This window comes from Salvia splendens, chromosome 8, assembly GCF_004379255.2.
Source record: "Salvia splendens isolate huo1 chromosome 8, SspV2, whole genome shotgun sequence".
Classification (NCBI taxonomy): domain Eukaryota; kingdom Viridiplantae; phylum Streptophyta; class Magnoliopsida; order Lamiales; family Lamiaceae; genus Salvia; species Salvia splendens.
The window spans coordinates 4,856,322-4,862,870 of NC_056039.1; positions in this window are offsets into that span (position 1 = coordinate 4,856,322).

The window sequence follows — 6,549 nt, forward strand, 5'->3', positions numbered from 1 at the left end:
AGGAAGGGATCTTGGTTTTACCTGATCCCTTTACAGCCTTTTAGGGCCTTCTGCAAAACCAAATGGCCGAAATGGCAAAACCGCTTCTTTTTTTATAATAGGACAGCGGCTCCGGGCTTTCCCTGGAGAGGGCCGAAGTCCGTGATTCCTCATCCTCGGTTAGAACCGTTGGCCGAGCTCGAGGGCGAGCTCAATAAGATTCCTATGATTAGGAAACAGTACTCGGAAACTGAGCTCGTCAAGGGCGACCTCGTGTTCAATATCTCGTCTTCGGACGAAGAAACTGAGGGTGAGGATTTCTTTTTTATGCTTTACTGCTTTAGCGGCGAAAACTAACCTTGCTTTCTTGCTTTTTGGCAGTGTACATGCTGAATAAGATGAGCCGCAAATCCTCCGAGCTTAAGGAGCCGGAGAAAGAGAAGGCTACCAGCTCGGCGCCTGATGCCGAGAAGAATCCGAAGAGGCAAAAGACCTCTTCGGATCCAAAGAAGCCGGAGTCGACTTCGGCAAGTAGGAAGGGGAAGACCCAGAAGCCCCCGAGAGCGCCAGAGAAAGACGTGGTCTTGGCGCCTCCTTCGGAACATATCTGTGAGCCCTTTTTATGGCCCACGAACTTCGCCGAGGTGAATTCTCTTCTTGATTTTCTGGCCTTGCTTTTTTCCTGTATTTTTTGTGGCCCCTCTGTTGACTTTTTGTTTTTTCCATTTTCAGAGGAACGATATGCTCTCCAAGCTCGTCGCCGTCGAACTCTCCAAAGCGTCCAACGACTATGCTGAGATGCAGAGGAAGTTGGCGGCTGCTTGTCACCGGGCCGAGCAGGCTGAGGCAAACTTTGAGAAAGCCAGAGCTGCTAGGATTTCGGCCCAGGATGAAGCTCAGTTTGCCAAAAACCAGCTCGTCATTCAGCGAGAGCAGACAAAACGGAGGGATGCTGCCGCCGTGGTTGCCCAAGGGGAGGTTCTCCGTGCTTTCGCGGAGAAACTCTTTCTGAGCAACCAATTTTCAGCCTTTGTCGGTGATCTGCTGAAACTGATGACCGATAAAGCCGAGCAGGGTCCCGAAGTCATCCTGCCGCTGTACGGCCGAGAGATAGCAGCTCGGCTTCAGAGTCTGCCGGTGCTTGAGGAGCTTGCTTCGTCCTCGGTCCTGCTTTCTGCAGACCAAGTTCGTAGTTGCCGAGCTGACCGCGATGAGAACATGGAGGCTATCTTTGCCTCCATAGGGTCAGTTTCACCCGCTCCAATTTTCCGTGGAGAGGGTGAGACCGAGCAGCATGAGCGGCAGACCGGCGATGAGCAGGCCGAGCAGGAGGCGCAGCAGATCGGCTACGGTGGCGCCGAACAGGCTGGGGAGAGCAGGGAGGCCGAGGCTGAAGCTGAAGCAGACAAGGAGAAGGAAGCTGAACCTCACCGAGAAGGCGGAGACGAAGCTAGCGGAGTATGATTTCGTCTCCCTTCTCTTAGTTTAGTTTCTTCCTTCTTGTAAAACGGCCTTGAAGCCCTTGTGTAGAAAAAAATTTTTCTTATGAATGAAAAAATTCTTCTTTCTGCTCTTGTGTCTTCGTATAGCCTTTCGTACTCTCTTTTACTCCTGTTGTGGTTTACTACCTGCTCAGTAATCTGAAATGCCGAACTGACATAGCTTCTCTATATTCTGAACTCTTAAGGAGCTGGAGGTACTTCACTGGAAGCGGCTGTATTCTTCGGCTTTAGACGAAGCTGAGAAAAGAGCCATAGCTGACCAGGTGAAGAATGACGAACTCTTGGCTCGTTCAGTGAAGCTGGAGGCCGACAATAAGGACTTAGAGTCCGAAAAGAAAGATCTGGAGGCCGAGCTGAATACCGCCGTCGCTGAGAGGACTGCGTATGAGGATTTCATCTGCAGGCGCGGGGGAATGACCATCTCTGAAGTTCAGGAACAAGTTGACGAACTGTGGGAGGAATATAATGTACTCCGGAGGAACAATGCGCTGGAGAGCTCGGCTTGCCAACAAGTCGTGAAATCATTGCGGCGCTGGGCTTCTCGGTACGACATAGTTCTTTCCCGGCGTCCCTCAATTGAGAGATTCCTTAGGCATTTCCCGCCAACAGATGCTAGTACTCCAGCTCAAACCTCTGATTCACTTGCTCAAAACCCTACTCCAAGTCAGCAACGAACTCAGGGACAACCAGAGACGTCAAGTCGAGGACGGACTGAAGTTCGCAGAGGAGCTGTGGTTATGAGTGAGCAAGATCAACAAATGCTTCGTGAAGAGACTCTTCGCCGCCGAGGTGCTAGGGCTTCCCGGGCTCAGAGAAGAGGTGGCAGGTCGATTAGAGCATCTCGTCGACCTGCTTATTCTGCAGCTGCCTGGAACGCCCGAACTCAGCTTCACGAGGATTTTGTGAATAGGTGGCTCAACTTTAGCAACCCTGGACAGTAGAATAGTCCTTTGTAATAGCGTAACGCCATTTTGTAGGGTAGCGGAGTTGTATGCCGAACAAGATTTAAAAAATGAAATCTTCATTTCGCTTCTAACACTGCGTATTAACAGCTCAGCGAAATAATTTCATCGTACTTGTCCTCGGTCTTATGAAGTAAACTTCTTTGACCGGACATGGTCCTCGGTCTTATGAAATAAACTTCTTTGACCGGACTCGTCTTCGGTCTGATGAAATAAACATCTTTGACCGGACTCGTCTTTGGTCTGATGAAATAAACATCTTTGACCGGACTCGTCTTCGGTCTGATGAAATAAACATCTTTGACCGGACTCGTCTTTGGTCTGATGAAATAAACATCTTTGACCGGACTCGTCTTTGGTCTGATGAAGTAAATTTCTTTGACCGGACTAAGCTTGTGTCCTAATTTGGCGAGTTTTATCGCTTGGATCGGACTTTCCCTTGTCCTAATTCGGCGAGTTTTATCGCGTGGATCGGACTATCCATTTGTTGCAGTTCGTTTCAGACGAATTGCTTGTTTTTTAAGCCGAATTGTGGTCTTGTATCCTCCTTAGAAGCTTGGACTCACAATCGTTGGCTTATTGTTGCAGTTCGTTTCAGACGAACTGCTTGTTTTTTAAGCTGAATTGTGGTCTTGTATCCTCCTTAGAAGCTTGGACTCACAATCGTTGGCTTATATATGTTCTAAAAAGGGGATCAGCCTTTGAAGAACAAGATACCTCAGTAACATTTGTAAGAGACGACACGCACATAGACAGACAAAACGCACATAAATAAACAAAACGCACATAAATAAACATGAAACACAAGTAAAAAACAAAGAAAGCACATACCCCTAGGACCGAACTAGACACAAGACTGACTGACCGGACTGTCTCTTACAAATGGAACTTTTTGAGGTTGGAAACGTACCATGTTCGGGGTACTTGTGCTCCTGACACATGAGTCAATTTGTAAGACCCTTTGCCGAGGACTTCTGACACCCGATATGGACCTTCCCATGTGGGTTCGAGTTCGCCCAGCTTTTCTGCTCGGCTTACTTCGTTGTTTCTCAAGACGAGATCTCCCACTTGAAATTGCAGCTTTTTCACCCTTTGGTTATAATACCGGGCTACTTGCTCCTTGTACTTGGCTGCTTTTATGCAGGCCAATTCTCTTCTTTCTTCGGCCAGAAGTAGTTCGGCTCTCAGTCCGTCATCATTCATTTCTGAGGAGAAATTTAGAGTTCGGGGACTGGGTATGCCGATCTCAACCGAAATCACGGCGGGCGGGCGGCTTCTCAGGATTGAGACGTGGCCCCAATCGGTCTTGCACCGGAGTCCTTTGAATCCTTTCAAAAGGAGTTCGGCGAGGATGTCCCTGATCGCCAAAAGGAGTTCGGCGAGGATGTCCCTGATCGCTATGATCGGGCTCCCTCCTGTCTCCTCGGGATGAGCTGTCTAAAGACCGTTTGCGACGGTCTGCCTCATCGGCACGGGAGAACTGGTCCGCAATGTCCCACATCTCTTGAGCTGTTTGCGGACTGCATTCCACGAGCTTTCGGTAGAGAGCTCCGGGTAGGATTCCATTTTGGAATGCCGAAATGACAAGTAGATCATTGAGATCATCTACTTGTAGGCATTCCTTGTGGAACCTCGTCATAAAGTCGCTGATCTTTTCGTCGCGACCTTGACGTGTAGAAAGCAGCTGAGCCGAAGTGCTTCGGGCTTCCGCTTTCTGAAAGAACCTCCTGTGGAAAGCATCCATTAGATCTCGGTAAGATCTAATGCTGCCTTGGGGGAGGCTATCGAACCACCTTCTCGCGTTCCCGATAAGCAGCTCGGGGAACAGCTTGCACATATGGACCTCATTGAGACCCTGGTTCGCCATATTATACTGATAGCGTCCCAGGAAGTCATGAGGATCCACCAACCCGTCATAAGTCATTGACGGTGTCCGGTAGTTCCGCGGCAAAGGAGTTCGGGTGATATCGTCCGAGAACGGAGTCTTTAATGCTCCGTACATGGCGAACCCGACATCTCTTCGGTACGGAGGAGATGGAGTTCTCCTGTGGTTCCGGTACCGAGGAGGAACAGGAACATGTCGGGGTTGAGGATTCTTTCTCCTGGAAGACACGTCACTACTGCGGTAGTGACTTTCATGTCTGGATGAGGAGGGAGAATCCGCCGTTGTCTTCTCCGGCTGTTGGCTCTTCTGCAGGAAGGTTAAGAACTCCTCCTGCTTCTCGGCCAAGAACAGCTTGACAGCTTCATTTAAATCGGGCTGCTGGGAAGACTCGGTGCGATCTCTCCTGGAGTGGCTTGTTCCTTCTTCGTGAGAACCGGAGGTAGATGTCTCCCGAGGCCGTTTTTCAGACCTGCGAGCTGGACTAGCTTCCTCACGGTTATCACGAACGGTATTACGGGTAGTATGTGATCTGGTATGCATTTTTTTGGGGTGGAAAAAGGGTCAAAAATTCGCTTTATCACAAATTTGGTTCTCTGTTTCCCACAGACGGCGCCAGTGATGGTTTGGCGAATTTTTGATGGTGATGAATGCAGGAAAATACAGATCTCGACTCAGAGATTTACGTGGTTCGATTTACTGAGGTAAATCTACGTCCACGGGAAGAAAAGAGGGCAGAGTTGTATTGCTTGATCTGTTTTCTACAGCTTACAATACAGACTTGCTATATGATCTTTTATGTCTAGAGAGCTCCTTTAGAACTTAACCTTTTTCTATCTGATCTAAGTTCTATTTATACATTGAACTAAGATCGTGGCTTGCATCACCACTAATGATGGTTGTGGATGTCGTGGAGGTCATGGAGATCCTGCATGGGTCTACTATCTTGCATGAGATCCTGCATGAGTCCACTATCTCTGTACTTGGTCCACTATCCTGCATGTGATCCTGCATGAGTTGACTATCTTCCAGTTCGGTCGAATACTGAGACCGAACTGCTGAACTATTGCCGAGCAGCTTTAGCCGATCTGAGAGTAGAGCTTGACTGGTCGGCTTTTACCGAGCTGTAGGCTGGGGCCGAACTCTTTGGTAATGCCGAACTGATACTCTTCCTTGGGCTGATGGGCCGTCACTGCTATTGGGCTTGTTTAGTCCGTACCCCATCACACTTCTAGTATATAAGATCATTATAAGTTAATAAAAGGAATAAAAATTATTAATAATCTGATAAGTACACTGTTGAAATTAAAAAAATAACTGTGGTTCATTTAAGAAAAAATCATCAGATTTTTATGTTAATAATCTATATTTACAACCAACGTTTAAAAATTAGTTTCGCATCTAACCCATTCCTTTAAATAGTTATAATAAATAATTTTTAAATATTTTTTTGGAGTATGGAGAAATACGAGTTTAGTACTGTATTTTACAATTGTAATTATTCACAAATTTCTACTAATTAACTATTTTCGAAACTGCTCATAATTTCACTTTGCAATTTTTTATTATTAAAAAAAATATATTTGCATAATTGAACGAATAAGTATTCATGAATTTTTCTAATGTGTTCAAGAAATATGTTATTAATAGTAGTGATTAAGATTAATACCATTTTCCTAACAATGTTTGCACTTTTGATGTAGATAACAACGATTACAATATGTATCTCTTGTTTCTATTACTTGTTCTTTAATTATTTCTCTCTCATTACTCAAATCGCTATCGCAATTGCCAACCGTTCATATTGCAGCTACTTCAAAGGATGTTTCATTGTTTGGAATGTTTATTTGAAATTGTCACATTGTTTAGGTAATCCTCATTTAGGTACCCAATTACTATTTCGTGAATAAAATGACATGTAAATTTTTTTCAACAATCCGAGTAATGCCGTGGCAGCCAAAATTACAGGTCACTTATCTTTGTGGTGATAGACATGTGATGTGTAATGTTTAATGTGCAGTATAGTATTTTTTACTCAGTTTTATCCATTATTATGTGGTCGAAAGTTATAGCAGGTATAGAAATTCATGAGGTCCATCCTAAAATCAATTTGTGAGACAAGGAATGGCTCATAACATATATATATATATAACTATATATATATATATAGTTGCATTAGTGTGCTAACTAATTTATAGTAATAATTAATAACTTTTAATTCTGT